The sequence below is a fragment of the Bacillus rossius genome, chromosome 1 (assembly GCF_032445375.1).
Source record: "Bacillus rossius redtenbacheri isolate Brsri chromosome 1, Brsri_v3, whole genome shotgun sequence".
Classification (NCBI taxonomy): domain Eukaryota; kingdom Metazoa; phylum Arthropoda; class Insecta; order Phasmatodea; family Bacillidae; genus Bacillus; species Bacillus rossius.
This window is the reverse complement of record NC_086330.1, coordinates 231951942-231970905: the sequence shown is the minus strand read 5'-3', so window position 1 is coordinate 231970905 and position 18964 is coordinate 231951942. Positions and strand designations below refer to the sequence as shown.

General features: G+C 34.1%; 1 protein-coding gene across 1 annotated transcript in view; it reads right to left on the bottom strand.

Moving 5' to 3' along the window:
- The window catches only part of LOC134546166 (arrestin homolog), a 522610-nt gene extending 504187 nt beyond the window's left edge, over positions 1–18423 (bottom strand). Inside the window, exon 1 of the mRNA XM_063388746.1 lies at positions 18379–18423. The gene's annotated coding sequence lies outside the window, so the exon portion shown is untranslated. The remainder of the gene's footprint in view (positions 1–18378) is intronic.
- Positions 18424–18964: the final 541 nt, after the last annotated feature.

The following is an 18964-nucleotide window of genomic DNA, read 5'->3' as shown; positions in this document are numbered from 1 at the left end:
GTCATTTTTCAAAAATTACATAATTTTCAAGTTATTAAAATAAGTCAAATGCCTCCAACAGTATTTGGATCGGTATTTGGTTCCAACAGCTCCAAATGCACTCAGGGTGGTATTTATATTCACGTCTTGAGCAATTCCTTCGTCAAGAAATTCTTATATGCATTCTTATTTAACATTTGTGTACATTAGAGGTTGCTTGAGATGATCTCAAGTGATCGCAAACAAGACAATCTTGATGAAGACCAACTTATGATAGTCCCATATTTCTTATTTCTGAGAGGGCATTCTCCTGTCTCATAGTCGTTGCTTGAGAACACCATCGTATAAGCATGTTTCATAGTCGCTGAGACCGTGCTTAATAACACGAATAAGATCGTCTTTGCCAAGACCACTGCAGGCATGTCTCAAGCAATTGCTTGTACTGATCGCAATGTAGAAAATGGCGGATTCTCGTGAACCTCGTATTTTTAAACTTAAATAAATCCTGTTTGAAGTGCTGAAGCAATTTTATATGTATTTTAAATGAGTTTAGTGTTTGTTTGTGACCAGTGGTTACATTTTCAAGTGCTAAACAGACACGTTTATTTACATATCGATCACAGAACGAGTAGGTACAATGGATGTGGAAAACGATGCGTTTAATGATGGTTGATGGTACATATCACAATCAGAAAATTTATGTCTACATTCGTGACACCCAGAACACATTAAAAAAAATTTAAGAAAAAGTGGCATTACAGTTAATATAAAATAATTTCCCACAGAGGATTGGTAGTGTAATGGTTAGGAAGTTGGTTATGAAGTCCATGAATAGAGGAAAAAATACTAATGTGGTTCAAATCCTGACACTGACAGTACTTTTTTTTTATAGTTAAAGTTAATGAAAAATGCAAATATAGCTTTAAGAGAAATTTTATTAGAATATTTTTTTTAAAATCTAATTGTTATAATATATTTAAATACATAGCTCAGTTTATTGGTTTGGTTATTTCATACGCAGTAGTCTTTGAGACATAATGTAGTCTATATATTTTACTTATAATACGATTAAATTATAGAATCACAAGTAACTTGAACAATTAAAATTAACCTATTATATGAGGAAATTAATGTCTTATATTATTGATGAATAAACAAACACTTTATAAAGGGTTTACAAAATTTTAAGTTCCTTACTATGTAGCCTTATCAGATTCGTTCAAACTTATTGTTATAATTCTAGACATACATTTTTCTTACTTTAATTAAAATATTTATTTTACTGTGTAATTAAATCTGATATTTTTTATTAAACTAACATTTACTGTACTTTATCCTGAAGCTGAAGCAGAGTGACCTTTTCTCTTAAAAAAAAAAAAAAACCGTTTTTCACCACCTGAAATATTTTTTGATGATTCTGTAAAGACAAGAAGCTTTTAAACAAGTTGTAATTCAGTATTAACAGTTCTGAAGATGATAACTTAATTTTATTGCATTATTTTGTTAAAAGGGGATTATTAAAACATTAGATACATAATTTCTTAATGTTAAACTTGCACAGGAAAGACAAAAGTCTATAAAGCTCTTAATTTCATTCATCTGAAGTGACACAAGTTGAGATGTACTAGAAGGTGTGCATATTTGTGGTCACAAAACATCATATTTTCCATTAGTGAATCGAGAGTATTAAAACAATAAACGAATTCTTCACATCAACGTACAAAGGCACTTCGAATGTAGTGATATATACTCACTAAATCTTGTTACTATAAATAACCTCAAATTCTGGGGTTTTAGTGCTTGGTGTGAATAGTACCAGAATATTTAACGAAAACAGTTCAATCGGCAAAGTTCGTGTATGCTCGTGTCTTTTCGGCTGTCTCAAGTAAGTGCTTCGTCAAGCCATAAGTACGGCAAATAAGCTCTTGCTTGAGCATGCAGTCTTCATGAAGCTCGTCTTGTTCGCGGAATATGAAACATGGAGATTGAAATCGCTGCCTTAAGAAACAAGACCGTCTTCATCAAGACGGTCTCAAGACATTGCTCAAGATGCGACTATAAATACCAGCCTAAGTGCTTCTACTGTCTTTGACTACAACAGTCATTGGCTCCAAAATTTAATGCTCAATTTATCAAATTGCTCCAAAAACTCAAACTGCTCCAATGCTCTAATTGCTCCAAGAGCTGCAAAGCTCCAATTGCTCCAAGATCTCTAATACTCCAATGCTCCAATTGCACCAATTGACCATCAGCTCCATGTGGTCCAAAACTCCAATTGCTCCAACAGCACCAATCGCTCCAATTGCTCCAACAGCACCAATCGCTCTAAACATCAACACTCCAAAGCTCCAATTGCTCCAAGAGCTACAACTGCTCCAAAAGACAATGCTCCAATGCTCCAATTAAACCAAGAGCTCATAAGCTAAAATTGCTCCATAAGCTCCTATGCTCCAATTGCTCCAACTGGCCAACAGCTCCAACTGCTCAAAATCTCCAAATGATACAATTGATCCAACAGCTCCAACTACTCAAATTGCTCCAAAGCTCCAATTGCTCCAACAGATCCAACTGCTCTAACAGCTCCAAGTGCTCTAAAGCTCCAAGTGCTTCAATGCTTAAATTGCACCAAGAGCTTCAAATCTCCAATTGCTACAACAGCTCAAAGTTGCTCTAACTGCTCCAACTGTGCCAAGTGCTCCAATTGCTTTAAGTTCTCCAAATGCTTTATCTACATTTTGCTTCTTCTACTGATATCAATTGCATTTTTTTTATCGAACTTAGCATAATTGATGGTTTGACTTTATTATTACTCTCCAGTAATATGTTTTGGTTCCTACTAGCGGAGGGTTCTAGGTTGTGGAGCTGGAGCTGGGTCAATGACCGATTGCTCTGACGTCACGGCGGCCATTTTGGACTCAAAAATTCCTCAAAATTCCTCAAAAATGACTCAATATTTCCCTTTTTCGAGGGAAAATTTCCCGTTTTTAAGGAAAATTCTCCTTTTTTATCAATAAAAATACCAGCAGCTAGAAATGTCCACATTGAGGCTTAAGCATCAATGTCTAAGGCCTCCGATAAGCCTCTGAGGTCATCACGGAATATGTCGTCATAGAATATGACTTCACCTTTTCAATTTCCGTTACGGCGGCCATCTTGAAAACAATATTTATTATCCAATTTTAATGAAAAAAATTAAAAATTATAAAAAAAAATTCAATAAATTTTTTTTTAATAAATAATATTTAAAACACATACATCTACGTCATGGAGCTCGGAGTCCTCGGTTCCAACCTGGTGAGAGCAAAAAATATATAAATGGCGAGCGATCCTTCCCTCAAGGTGGCTACTGGCAGACTGACCCTCCACCACTTAAGTAAAGGTATCTATATATATCGTCAGCAAGTATGACGTCATGTCCTCCATCTTGAAAATCCGTAACTTTAAAGCTAGAAATTCGGGAAAAATTTTCAAAAGTTTATAAAAATTAATTAAATAAATTTTAATAACAAATCTTAAAAAACACCGTTGCAAATGTTGTTACGGCCTCCACCTTGGATTCTATATAGGTTGCATGTTTTGTTACGCCCATCCTCTTGGTTGAGTATGAAGTCATCGTCTAACTTTTCGTTATGACTACCATATTAAATTCAAGAGCGTTGCACTTTTCATTATGGCCGCCATCTTAAAAAAACCATCATTATTATGCTAGAAATTCCAAAAAAATTAAAAAAATTAAAAAATATATAAATTAAAATATAATAAAATACAATTTATAAGTGCACTTAGGCCTTGAAGTCCTCGGTTCGATCCCTAGACGATGAAAAAAAATTTAATTTTATGTAAAAAATAATAATTTCAATAAATCATGTTCAAAATTCTTAAAAAGCCTTAACCTCCTCTACTACCAGCCTTCAGTAAGCCATTATGACCGCCATCTTGTAAATTTGTATTTAATGACCCATAAACTTAATAAAAAATTTAAATTCATAAAAATAGTCAAACATTAATTTACATTTTGAATCGATACTTGGTTCGATCTATGGACGAAGCTAAAAATAAATTTAATGAAAATACCAGAAAAGGGTTAGGTTCGAGAAATTAAGCACCACGAGTTCTTTTACAAACATAATATTTATTACATAGGTAAATAATAATGGTTTCTACTTGGTAAAGTGTGCATTTCGTGGAACATTGAAATACTACTATTATCTAAATACGTTTAGTTAGTCAAAATATATTTGTAATTTTCTTGAGGATGTCAGACAGAACATAATTAGCTTACTGATGAAGTAGCAACAAATGGACCTTTGAAATAAAACTTGTGGTTGGACTGTATATATGGAAAGCCATATCCATTCCAAGACGAGGTGAAGAAGTGTGCATTCAAGACATCGGCTGCAGTAATTTACAATTCTGATGATGTGAAGCAAACTGTTAAAAACGGTATCCAGAAACTCTGTCAAGAAGAGGAGGACTATGTCTGTAAAGGTTCTGGTTTGTCTCTGTCTAGTATAAACCGTTTGGAGCTAAGAATTAGTCATTTCACGCCTATGCATGGCTAAATGTTTATAAGATTGCTGGCTTTCGCAAGTGTTTCTGTAGTAAAATAGAAATTATGTAATAAATATTATGTTTGTAAAAGAACTTGAGGTGCTTTATTTCTTGAACGTGACCCTTTTCTGGTATTTTAATTAAATTTATTTTTATCTTCGTACAAAGATCGAACCAAGTATCGATTCAATATGTAAGTTAATGTGTGATTATTTTTATGAATTTAATATTTTTTTATAAATTTATGGGTCATTAAATACAAATTTCCAAGATGGCGGTCATAATGGCTTACTGGAGGCTGGTAGTAGAGGATTTTAAGCTTTTTTAATAATTGTGAACATGATTAATTGAAATTATTATTTTATACATAAAACTATTATTTTTTGCATCGTCCAGGGATTGAACCGAGGACTTCAAGTCCTAAGTGCATTTTTAAATTGTATTTTATTATATTTTAATTATTTTTTTATATTTTTTAAAAATTTTTCCTAACTTATAGCATAAAAATTACTGTTTTTTAAGATGGCGGCCGTAAAGAAAAGTGCAACGCTTATTAAATCTTATATGTTAGGCATAACGAAAAGTGAAACGATGACATACTCAACTCATATGATGGGCTTATCGAAACATGCAACCTTTATAGAATCTAAGATGGAGACCGTAACGATATTTGCAATGGTGTTGTTTTAAAGATTTTTTATTATATTTAATTATTATTAGTTTTGTAAATTTTGAAATTTTGTCAGAATTTCTAGCATTAAATTACGATTTTCAAGATGGCAGCTGTATAGAAAAGTGCAACGCTTTTGAATCTAATATGGTAGACATAACGAAAAGTGAAACGATGACATACTCAACTAAATTGATGGGCATAACAAAACATGCAACCTTTATAGAATCCAAGAGGGAGGCCGTTACAATATTTTCAACGGTGTTGTTTTAAAGATTTTTTATTATATTCCAATTATTATTTGTTTTATAAATTTTGAAATTTTGTCCGATTTTCTAGCATAAAAATTACAGTTTTTCAAGATGGCTGCCGTAACAAAAATTGCAACCCTTTTGAATCTAATATGGTAGGCATAACGAAAAGTGAAACGATGACATACTCAACCAATATGATTGGCGTAACGAAACATGCAACCTTTATAGAATCCAAGATGAAGGCCGTAAAGATTTTTGCAAAGGTGGTTTTTCATTGATTTTTATTAAAATTTATTTCATTAATTTTTAATAAACTTTTGAAATTTTTTCACGATATTCTAGCATTAAAATTACGGATTTTCAAGATGGCGGACATGACGTCATACTTGCTGACGATATAGATACCTTGACATATGTGGTGGGGGGTCAGTCTGCCAGCAGCTACCATGAGGAAACGATCGCTCGCCGTTTTTATTCCTCACTAGGTTTGAACCGAGGACTCCGAGCTCCATGTCGTAGTTGTATGTTTTTATAACATTTTTTATCAAAATGTTATTATTTGAATTTTTTTATAAATTTTAAATTTTTTTTATTAAAATTGCATAATTAATAATGTTTTTCAATATGGCCGCCGTAACGTATATTGCAACGGTGATGTCATATTCCATGACGACATATTCCATGATGACGTCAGAGGCTTATCGGAGGCTGTAGATATGGATACTTAAGCCTCAATATGTACATTTCTAGCCGCTGGTATTTTTAAAGATAAAAAAGGGAAATTTTCCTTCAAAACGGGAAATTTTCCCTCGAAAACTGGAAATTTTGAGTCATTTGGAATGTTTTTTTTTTTTTTAGGAATTTTGAGGAATTTGAGTCCAAAATGGCCGCCGTGACGTCAGAGCAATCGGTCATTGACCCGGCTCCAGCTCCACAACCCTGAACCCGGCGCTCGGAGGAACAAATCATACTACTCTCTCCATTTTCAATGATGATGAAATTACATTTTTTAAGTAAAAGCTGTATTAGGAGAACTCGCCATTAGATATAAATCATATTTCGAGAAATAATACAATCACTTTTGATATCCAATACATAATTTATATTTTCAATTGTATACACATGTAAGTAATGCAAGACATTATTGTATGTAGGCAGCTTCCCTCAGTTATTTGAATATGAGCGATTCTTCTTTGTTGTGCGAATACTTTCATGCACAAATCGAAAAATGAGGATGACTTAATCTGTCGATCAATATGTTAGGATCTTCCCATGAAACATAATAAATCTCTTCTGCTATCATCTTCCATGCATATTTATAACAAATATTATTAACATCTCTAGAGTATTCTGTTTTAACACCAGCCTCAAGTTCACTTTCGTTATCGACCCAGTGAACATAGCAAGCTTGATCAGAATAATTTTTTTCTACACGTAGTTTCAAACCTTTTTTGCCACAATGCTTCATCACAGTCTTCGATCATGTGAGCTTCAGGTTTGTGATCAGAGTAAACGATCGTGTAGGCATCCTATGCGTAATTACAGTCTTCGATCTGGTAAGCTTCAGGTCGTTCTCCATTCGCATTTTCATGGAGGCGACTACAATTTAGTGTAAATAGATATCTATTAATTTCCCATGAAGTTGCTACTTTTATCGTTTGTTTAAAATTTTAAATTTTTATTTAGTTCTAAGATAGTATTATTAGCATCAGCATTTTTACATTCTCTGTAATAATTAAAGTCGTCTAATATTTTGCCTTTGTTCCATTTCCTCAGTGTTGTAGACCTGTCATCATAATCTTTAGTCAGCTTAGCTGTACAGGTATTGTAATGTTTATTCAAGAAATATCTTCGACCAAAGCATTTCACACTGACTGCAAATAATTGGTTTTGGCAAGTACCCAAAATACACTTACTTATCTCCTCTTGTTTATCATTTTTTTCTGAAAGTAAACTCCTTGCCACAGATTCTATAGCGATGTCGTTTGATACAGCTACAGAGAACAAACCAGTATACATGTTAGCTGCTGCGACTTATGCCAGATGCAAACTGAGTGTTTTAAATTGGAACAATTACTTATATAGAATTTTTGCTAATTTTTCATCGGCGAGAGTTATTTATCTCATACATAAAACTTCTTTTCGCAAGTAATTCTGCCTTTTAAGAACAGATGGTGCCACATGGTGCATAGTGGTAAATATTAATCAATTTTTTTTAATGTGTGATGCGGGATGCTCTCTCAGACATAAGAGGAGGTGGTCTACGCTAGAGATCAAGTAGAAGGAAGTTCATCTTGCACGATAGTGTTTCTCAGTTGTTTTAAGACACATCAATCGTCTGTTAATAAATCTCTTTTGTTTGAATTCCACACAATAAATATAAAAATATATTGTCAGTGCAGATTTGGTGACAATAATTCACTAAGTAAACGAAACTCTGAATAAAATTGCTTATCTCAAGAAGAACAAAATTACATGTAGATTAGTTTGTCAGGAATAACCAGAAACACTTGCATAATATCAGCAGAAGTCTCACCATGAATAATCATGATTACACGGGAACACCGAATAAATCGGTCAGGAATATTTAAATGCATTCATATAAGAGCAATATATTGGCCATAATATTTCGAAAGTCAGTGTGTTCTACCCTGGTTGGATTATTTACTGTTTTAACAATGGAAGATGAGTTTGATGACATACAAAGAACAGTTAACATGGTTAAAAATCAATATTGACATCGTTGGCGTATAAGTGTCGGTAATGTGAAATTTTGTTCACTAAAACAAACAATGCAAGACGTAATGAGAAAGGTAATTGTGCAAAGAGTCCTTTGCAAAAAATGTTACGTTGCGACGATTATGGCTTTCAGTTTAAACAAAATGGTAAATTAAAAATAAACACACCAAACCATTGAAGGTACTCTTTTTTTTTCTACTGAGATGAAGTCGGTGTTTGGACCAAATGTGTGTGGAGTTGGCATAAATAATCACACTTGGGCATCTGCATCGCCTGCAATGAAATTTAATGATATTCCAGCATCGAAGAAATGGAAACAGGCTGTCCTGCTACAACAAGAAAATGATGACATTTTTCCTATGATGAGTCATTAAGGATTTTATATTCCTACAGAATTATGTGATAGATTTTCTTTTACTCGGACTGAAGGATTAAATAATATTACTGAAAACCATGAAAGGAAGAACATATTTTCAAAAAATGAGAATAATATAGAAGAATTTTGAATCTCCCAAGAGAGAAGATTTGGATGTTTCACTGAGGCCAAAATGATGGATTAAACAAAGTTATTTTGATAAAGCTTATGATCGTCACTGAGACGATAGTGGTGGTGGCTTTGAGGCTGGTGTTAAAACAGAAAACTTCAGAGATCTTAAAAAATAATAAACATGCACAGAAGAGTTACGTAGCAGCAGGAGAGAATTATTACAACTCATGGAAAATCCTAACATAATGGTCGATCATCTGAGACTGTTGGTGGCATCGGGTCTTGGAAGAAACTACTCGCCCATCGATGAAGTAGCCTCTCTAATTAAAGATCTGAGGGAAGCTAGCTTCATACAATAACCACATGTTTCACTTGCATGTGTATAATATTGAAAAATAAATTAATTTACATTTCAAATTTAATAGTTTTATTTCTTGTAATCTGTACATGGTCTGTCCTCATTGTACTAAGACACATGGCTTATAGCCAAACATTGTACAAGACCTGGTGGAAGGTATTCTAAGTATTTAAAAATTATACTTCCATGGTAGGCACAGTGACAACATATTTATTTCGTTGGACAGTATCTTGTGTAGAGTCATTTTTTTTCGTAGAGAGAATGATACTTAAACTCCACGAAATGTAATTGAAAATAGAATATAATTTTATTTTAAGTTTTATTTACTCTTATCACTCGCCGAGAATCATACCAAGGATGGAAATCCTGCGAGTCAATCACTATTTTAATGAATAATATTATGGATTATTTTACAAAAACAGCTTCGGCCAGCTTGTGAACTTCTCCTTTGTTGAGCAAGGATTGAGTTATCGTACAAGCTGGTAGAAGCTGTTTTTTTATTTTAATAAAAAAATAATTTTATTATTTTTATTATTATTTGAATTTTGTAATTTTTATTTTTTAATTTATGTTCTAAAATTTGCTTATATGGATAAAAGAAAACTTATGTTCGTTTTCTCCGTGTGCTACTGATTATTGCTGCCAATATTTTGAAGGTATTCTTCATATGCTCATTATTCCTGTCGAGACTTCTGCTGATGTTATCCTAGTGATTCAGGCTATTTCCGAGCAATCGATTTCTACACGATTTTTTTTTTTACTTAATGAGTCACATAATTTTATTCAGAGTAACATTTTAAGTGTGAATTTCTGCTACAAATTCAAACTGAAAATTTATTTTAACTGGTGGAATTCAAAGAAACAATATCCAATACTCAGATAAATAATATGCCCTGAGAGAGCTGAGGAATACTCTCATGCAAGACGAACTTCCTTCTAATTGATGTCTAGCAAAACATTCCTTCTCTTGCGATCGTTAGTGAGCACATGCATCCAACATGAAAAATAAATAATATTAACCTCAACACAACATATGGTGACATCTGTTGTTGATAAACAGAACAACTTGTGACAAGAAGTTTCATGTATGAGATAAATAACTCTCGCTTATGAAAAATTAGCAAATATTCGATTTATGTAATGGTTCCAATTTAAAACTCTCAGTTTACATCTAGTATTAGTCGCAGAAGCTAACATGTATCTTGATTCGTTGTCTATAGCTGTATAAAAAATACATCGCTGTAAATACTGCTGCAAGGAGTTTACCTTTAGAAAAAATTATAAACATCTTGAGAGAAGAGAGAAAGTTTTTGATCTTTACCAAAAACCATTTAGTTGCAGTAAGTGTCATAAATCATTTGGACGAAGATATTTATTGAATAGAAATTGCATGGCCCGTATAACTAAGCTGACTAAAGATATCAAGTACTGGTCTACAACACCGAGAAAGAGGAATGAAGGCAAAGTTTTAGACGACTATATTAAATACGAATAATTTTAAAATGCTACTGCTAAAAATACTATTCTTTATCTCGATAATAATTTAAAATTTAAAACTGACATAGAAATTTGCAACTTCATTGGAAGTTAAAAGATATTTACACCAAATTTTAGTCCTCTCCATGAAAATGTGAACCATAGAGAACTACCTGAAGCTGACGTAATGGAAGACTTCGATGAAGCATCTGAAGCTTACATGATCGAAGACAATGATGACACAACTGAGGCTGACACGATCAAAGACTGTGATAACATATCTGAATCTCACGAGATCGAAGACTGTGATGAAGCGTTGAGACCAAAACGATTGAAAAGACAAGTTAAAATAAATTATTTTTTTCAAGGTTACGATGACCAATGGGTTTGATGATGAAAGTGACCTTGAGGATAGTGTTAAAATGGAAGACTCCAGAAATATTTATAATATTTATTATAAACATGCCAGGAAGATGAATGCAGCAGAATAGATTGATTAGGCATTATGGGAAGATCCTATAATGGTCGACACGTTAAGACTTCTAAATGTTTCGCTTTGTGCAGGAAACTATCTGCACATCAAAGAAGTATCCTTCATTGGAAGAGAAATACATTGCAATGTTCGACCATTAGAGACAGAGACTTACAAACATTGAAAGGAAATCTTTTTTTGTGGGATTTATTCTTAAAGGCATTATTTGAACTCTTAAATTTTTGGGCAACTATTTTAGATTTTAAATAAAACTCACAATAACTTACTTAAACTATTTGTAAGCATTGTTCTGCGCTGGAGACATTATATTTTGTAAAAAAAAAAAGAAAACGGAAGTACTTTATTGATGCTTTGATACTTTGCTGTAGCATATTTCATTCTTAAAGTCTTGGCATTAAAGTGCTTTGAGTTCATATCTTCTTTCCTGGTATTTATAGCTATTGACAAATGGGCCAGTTCCCCCCTTCCCTTCTCCATCTCTCTAACCAACTTTCCTCGTTGCTTGCATCTGTGTGGGAAGCCAATCAGCCACGGAAAGTTACTTACTTCCTGCTCCTGGCACTGCTTGCATGAAGAGGATGAAATTACGGCTTCATTCTACTTCTTTTTATGTTATTGATGCTTCCTTGAATTATTTTTATGTGTACGTCACAGCCTTCTGATCACCAATATCGCTACTGGAGACCAACCTTTAATCACTCTAATCAAGTATAGATAACTTTAAATTTATAATATTAGGTTTTCTGGGTCCTAAATACTGATATTTTGTATGATTTTTGACCTCGCGAAAGTATATGAACATTTAAAACCATCTTTTCAATATAATAATATTTCCTAAACCTAAAACAAGCACATCATACTCTATGACACGTCACCCTTGCCGTTTTCATCTAGTCGGACAACTAGGAAACATGGCGGCTTGGACTTTGCGGGCCCTGATGTTGTTTGAAGAGGTCAACCTGGGGAGCTTGACGGATATAGAATCCCTTCCCGAGAAAAATCTTAATCAAAGTATTTTCTCTTTAAAATATTAAAATATATTAGCACAAACCGTAAATTATTCTCAAATATTTCGCTATTTTATCTTAATAAATGTAAGAATTATTATTAAAATTCAGATAAATTACGTTCATGTTGTATAATGAAATAACTAACATACCCTTGCTTCGCTTCGGAAGTCTACAGGCATTACACTCGCACTGCTCATTATGCAGACAGGCTGACAGTTACAGGCGCAAACTTTCTCTTGTATTGCCTATTGCTTCAAGTGTAGGCGAATTGTAATTTCCTCGTTTCGAAAATTCACCAAGCATCCTCTCTTGACAACGATTCTGACGACGACTTCGTCTGCGCACTTCACGACGACTGGAACTTATGATACTTTGCGGTGCTTCGACCAACTTATATCCGGCAGAACCATTGATAAAATCTCGCGTAGAGTGTTGTTTAGTCTTCCATTGGATATGTTCCACTTGCCAAATTGCAGATTATTTATATAGCAGTAGTATAGCAATTTATTTTCTGGCACAGTCTTAAGGCTGCGGTGCCTGTGGTGCCGTCTACCATATTGAATTATGACATCATGGTGACCATCTTGGTGTCAAATTCCTCAAAAAGACTCAAAATTCCTATAAAAAACTTAAATAATTTCCCTATGTTGATTATAAATTTCCGTTTTTGGAGAAAATTTCCCATTTCTTTCCTAAAAAAAATAAGTTTAATTTTTCTCAGAAAAGCTTAATTTTCTTTATGGAGGCTTAATTTTTTCTCTGAGAGGCTTAAATTCCTTAAAATGCCAAAAAACCAAGCCTCCCGAACATGACAACCTTGACCAAAAATTATTTAATTTTCGACCAAATAATTCCAAAAGTATTCCAATAATTAAAAAAAAATTGCTTACTTCAAATGTTTAGCTACTCAATCTATTTCAGTCCTTGTTTCAATTCCAGGCAGGTATAAACATGTAATTTGTTGATAAAAAATAATGAAAAATTATTAATTACAATTTAAATTAAATTTTAAAACTCTTAAAAAACCAAGCAGACAAGGTGTTCATGTGTCTAAAGAAATATCATTTGAGCTGCAAGTAGCTGCCCGCTACGTGTGCATTATGAATGCTCGTCCAAATATGTTGTGTTATGTCTGTGCTTTAGTCTCAGCAACGCCCTTCATTTTGCGTTCCCAAGTCATTATATTTGTTTGGGTTCCATTTTCACGGATGTTTCCAGCCTTTCACAGGGAGTAGTTACCATCATGCTCGGGATTTGAAACCATTTATGCAGCTGTATCTGACCAAATTTACAAGCATTGAAGATCAATTTTCATAGTTAATGTTTGCTCCAGTTATGTTATTCGTGTCATAACTATTTGTAAAAACTAATGCATATATTCGTCACTAACATTGTGTCATGGTAAATAACTTAAAATTATTTTTCTTTGTTTCCAACGCTGGAGGCACGTATTTTTTGCGAAAAGATCTCAAAACTATATAAGAGTTAAATCACTGTAGCTTCATCTGTTTTGTGATTTGTTGAATTTCTTTCAGGTTCGTGTCTACAATCAGCACACATCCTAAATGGCCCAGCCGAATAAAGCCATGACTTCTCTTGAAGACGGCCACAAATCACAAGTAAAAGATATCTGGCATGGATGTACCATACTGCAGTCTAATAGGCGTTTAAATTTTTTTTCGCGGAATATTCCTGCCCCTTTTTATCGCATATTTAAGATACTTTTTATATACTTCGTAAATATTTGGAATTACCTACGCGTAGAGGCATGTATTTCTCGCGAAAAAAAGTTGATCGCTCATTAGACTGCAATAAGGTATGAATGCGCTAGTGATTGTTTCCTTTTAATCGGTGGCCGTTTGCAAGAGAAGCCATTGCCCTACTTCGCTGGACCATTCTGGACGCGTTTCCTTCCGCACTGGATGTCTGGGATTGGTTTACCGTCAGTAGACATATACATGAAATAAACAAGCCAACCACGAAAACACAGACGCTGCTGCAGTGTTTTAACGCACAGCTAGTCTGAACTTTTTTCGCGAAATTTTTTTGGCCATGCTTGCCATTGCGCTGGTGAGGATGATTATCAAGTCTAGCCAAAATGCTTCCACTAGGTGCATCGCATCTCCTGTGACAACGAGCAGACATAAAGTTCTCAAATAATAAATTCTGACTCATCAAGTGACGATTGAATTTCAAGCAAGCATATTCATTACGAAACTGTAAAGAAATGCTGTATTGTTTCCAACTTCGTTGTTAATGTTGATGTTTTATATGAGACGCTTTGAAAAAATAATAAAAAAAATGTAATTGCTAAGTTTCTTTCAACTATTTGTTTATATTTCAAAAATAATTAATTTAATAAAATCAAAGAGATCAATTTTTTTGTTTGCAATTTTGAATTTCTGCCGAATGTATGTTTTTCTCCTTATCACGTGACAAATATAAAGATGAGATCCACCACAGTATAACACTCAGTGTGCGTCGAGCCTGCAAGGCCCATGTTCACACGTATCTTCCTCGGTCGGTCGCATACAGGAGCCGAGCCCTCTCCCCGCAGCCAGAGTGCGGCGGTGATATTCCATCCCGTGTTAACAGACGTCCACGGCTCGTCACAGAGGCGGCGGATCGACGCAATCCCCTCAAGCGCTCATTACGGGGCCGGTTTACGACCGCAGCCCGTATCGCCAGTTAATTCCCAGCAGGTCCAGCTATCCGCGTGCGAGCGAAACTGCGAGCCAAGCGTAAGCCAATTCAAGAACCCACAGCTGGCCAGACGTATTTATTTCAATTTTAAAATAGCTTCGGTTAAAAAAATTAACTTTAAAAAACACATTTTTTTAAAATCTTGGTTGCCTTATAAAACAGCTGTATCTAAGACATAGTAAATTGTTTAAAAAACCTTGAAACTAGCCATTACTAAGAATATTTTTCAACAGATGCACACTAAACGCAAGTTTGTAATGTCGTTATAATAACGGAATAATACTAATGAAGATCTGAGATACTTTTGCTATGAAGTTTTTTCTATTGATACGATGAAGTGTTTGTGTTGTTAGTCAAACATTGTCTCTATAAACTTTTCACTGCAAAAAAAAAGTGTTTATAAACCAAATATAAAAAAACACTACTTTCAATATTAATCAATAATGTAACAATATCATTTACATGTAATTATTAATTTTAACAAACAAATGTTTTAAATACTTTTTTCCTATGGCATAGCAAAAGTAATTTTAAAATTCAGAAGTAAATTTTGTAAATAATATTATGGAGGGTAAAAAAAAATTAGTACAACGGATATTTTATGGTATTTAAGATTTCAAAAATATTAAATTAAATATAAAGTAGCATTTATTTTAGTGAAACTAAAGTCACAAATAAGAGTGATATTAAATGTAGTATATTAAAGTATTTCCAGACACAAGGTTTAGGGTAAGGATCCGAGGAAGCTACACACCTCTGAATTCACGTCCACCATATCGGAAGACCTTGGATGACCTTAATCTTTGACATTAAACTTCAAAACTTTCCCAATTGACAAAAAAGTACTCCAAATATACAAATATTTTCCAAAAATTAGCCAAAGTTCACTAATGGTTTCAAGATTTTTTAGAAAGAAATTACGCCAAACAGTCTACTAATTTAAAAATTACATTTTTGTAAGGGGGAAAAAAAATTCAAAATCATGCAAAATTCTTTAGTTTTTGATAAAGAATTTCGAAAAATTACCGAAAAAATAAAAAAATTGTTTACTTGAAAAGTTTAGTTAATTCATTCATATAGGTCCTCGGTTAAGTTCCCAGTGAAAGTAAACATGTAAATTAATTATGAAAATATTAAAAAAAAATAATTAAAATTTAAATAAAATTTAAATAAACCATATTTTTATGTCACTCGCCAACTTAGAATCGATAACCCCAATACGCGAAAAAAAAATTAAATTACAGCCAATATTTTGAAAATAACTTCACTGTGACACTTGTCGTGATCCACGCCATCATGAAAATCCGTAATAAAATTATAAGAAATCGGTATGAGTTAAAATAATTAATATAATAAAAAAACTAAAATGTCAGTCATGGGGACTGTCGACAGAAGTGAAAACTTAAAATTTTGTTTTTTAAATGTGTAATATGAAATCATTTCTACGTCAAATGTACGCAATACAATGATTTTGGTATTATATCACTAGCATGTCGGTGACGCGAACCCATAAGTTTTGCCCCTACCAATAACAACTTTAAAACAAAAAGAAATGAAGTTTTTTTCATTGACAGAATAATATTTTTTTAACTTAATTATGTACCACACAATAAAGTTAAAATTTCCTTGGAAAATAAAGATGAAATTGAAAACTTGTATCTTTAAAAATAGAAAAAAAATTAAGTTTTATCCTTGAAATATAAAAATAATTAACACATCAAGTGACCATGTCGATGACGACTTACATGAATTTACTATCCATCCAAACCTTCCTATAGAAATTTTCACTTCAAAAATGGATAAAAAACGTAATTGAGCCTTAGAGTGCTTGGTTAGAACCCGGTGAGAGCAATCGAATATAAATAGCGACAGATCCTTCCTCCACTGAAGCCACCGGCATACTGACCTTCCACCACAGATGCCAAGGCAGATATTACATCGGCAATTATGACGTCTTTATTACCATATTGTATTCGTCTTCTTAAGGCAGCCATCTTAGATCGGACACATAGTTTTCGTCTACTAGAGTGCACAACTGCATATAAGTATGCCCGCTAGAGAGCTAATCACCATACTGACGCAAAATCCTTTATCTTTTCGGCCGTCTTGGCCGCCATCAGAAATACTGCAAGTATTTAGCTGGAAATTCGGAAAAAAATTTCAAATATCATCAAAAAAATTACTAGTCATATTACAGTTTGATTCATTCGATAGATATAATTGCTCGATACGATCCTTGACTGATACAAAAATATATAATTTTAAAAATTACTATAAAAATGACAGATTCAAGAAATAAAGCCACAATATAAAATATTTATTACATAATTTCAACTCAACTTAAAAAAAAATCACTGGAATTTCTTTAACTCTACAGTCTTTATAGAGCACACAAAAAATCCTATAAATTGTTTTAAATGTTTTTTTTTTCATTTAAGTTCCACATGTAAAATAATTAACACATTTTTCATATAGCACAGAGTTCTGAGTTTCTTTAAATGGACAGTGATATGTTTCATGATGCCTTGCATGTTTTATGCATACAAATGTCTTACCGCAGAATAAACAGTTTGATTCTGATGAATGTTTAATAAGTCCTTGGCAAAACCACATGTTTACATAGTGCATAAACCAACTGCAAGATATATTGTTCAGAAATATTATTACAATTATGTAATATGTAATTACAAATTTTCAAGTTTTTGATTTTGTTACAGTACGTAGAGTTGGATGATGGGAATACCATTAGTTACTAAGTCATTTTTCGATTCCAATGGCACTGTTGACATAAATTATTCTGCTGCTGACGACACTGCAAGCTTTAAAATCATCTGCTCTACTGTAACAGTAGGTGCAACTTGAAACGCCCCTCGTGCCTCAAAATTAGATTATTTTAAATTAATTAAAAGGAGCCTTGGAAACTGCTGGGTAAAAAAAAAAATAAGAAAAATTAAGTTATTGACCAGAGGTGGCACGAGGTGGAGAACAAGATAATTTGGATCTCCCTGACACAAGCAACTGGGGAGCTGGTGGATCTTTTAAGGGAACAAGGTATATCATAAATAAATTAACACTACACAAGTAGCTTGGTCTATAGGTTCCCTGTTTTATTATTAAGGAATTTTGTGTTCGTATTATTCAAACCTGACAATAAAAATCTTAGCAAATAACAAAGTTAAAGGGAGCGCCCCAGGAGTAATTAAAACAGTACATGTTACACCTTAGCAAAAATTATTACATAATTAAAATTTAAAAATTGCACCAAATTTGAATGTCCCAACAATTACATCGCTGATTAGTTTTATTGATTCTACATATTCTTGAGGAAAGCACTGTTCGCTGGTAGGCTATTCATTCGATTTATGTAGTTCGTAGCTAGAAAGTGGGGGGGGGGGGGGGATGTTGATTTCACATTACCACCCGGGTCTTCAAAAAATAACGTCGGGTCGCGGAAACCTCTTTTCTAACGTGACCCGCAGTGGAGGTGCAGGACCACGAGCTGGGAGCGATTTCTCTCTCCAGCACTTCGACCCTGTCTGAAACCCAAATCAAATCCAAAACGAATTAGACTTGCTTCCAGACAGTCCTATACCGTCGGCGCAAAAGGCCAACAAACGGGAATGGGGGGGGGGGGGGGGAAAGAAAAAAAATTACTCACCAACCAGGGTGTAGAGTTCGGAGCTCACTAGGTGTCTCGCGCCGACATCAGGATGCCGCGGACCGAGAAATCAGGATGCGCGGACGAAACAGGAATTTTTAGAATTAAATAAGAAGAAATAAAAATTTAACTACGCATGACTTTTCTAAAAACTACCTCTGCCTGGCTACTGTACAAACGGGATCACATCCCTTAAGCAAACTGACTACATTCTCGTGCACGCGAAAATCACCGTTCCCGCAAAAAGCCTCTTATCGCAGAGGACGTAGATGAGACGAGGTCAGTAGCCGAGGTCAGAGGGCTGAGTCCCCGCAGTCGGCCAAAACCCCAAATTAAATCGGGCGGTAAGGCCCCGGGTCAAAGGAGGGGGTAGGTTCGGTTCTAAGCCGAAAATTTCCGAAGGAGTCCGAGGCGGTCGTGGCAACAACACGACATGCGCGCTCTCTACCGGACCGAAACGAAAACAAAGAACAATCGACTTCTCCGGGCCGCGAGAGGAAAGCATAGTGCCTTATGGCACCGCGACGCTGCCTTCTAGCGGCGTAAGGGGGAACTACTTGAGGTGGTGAGCAGACTTGCCACCAGG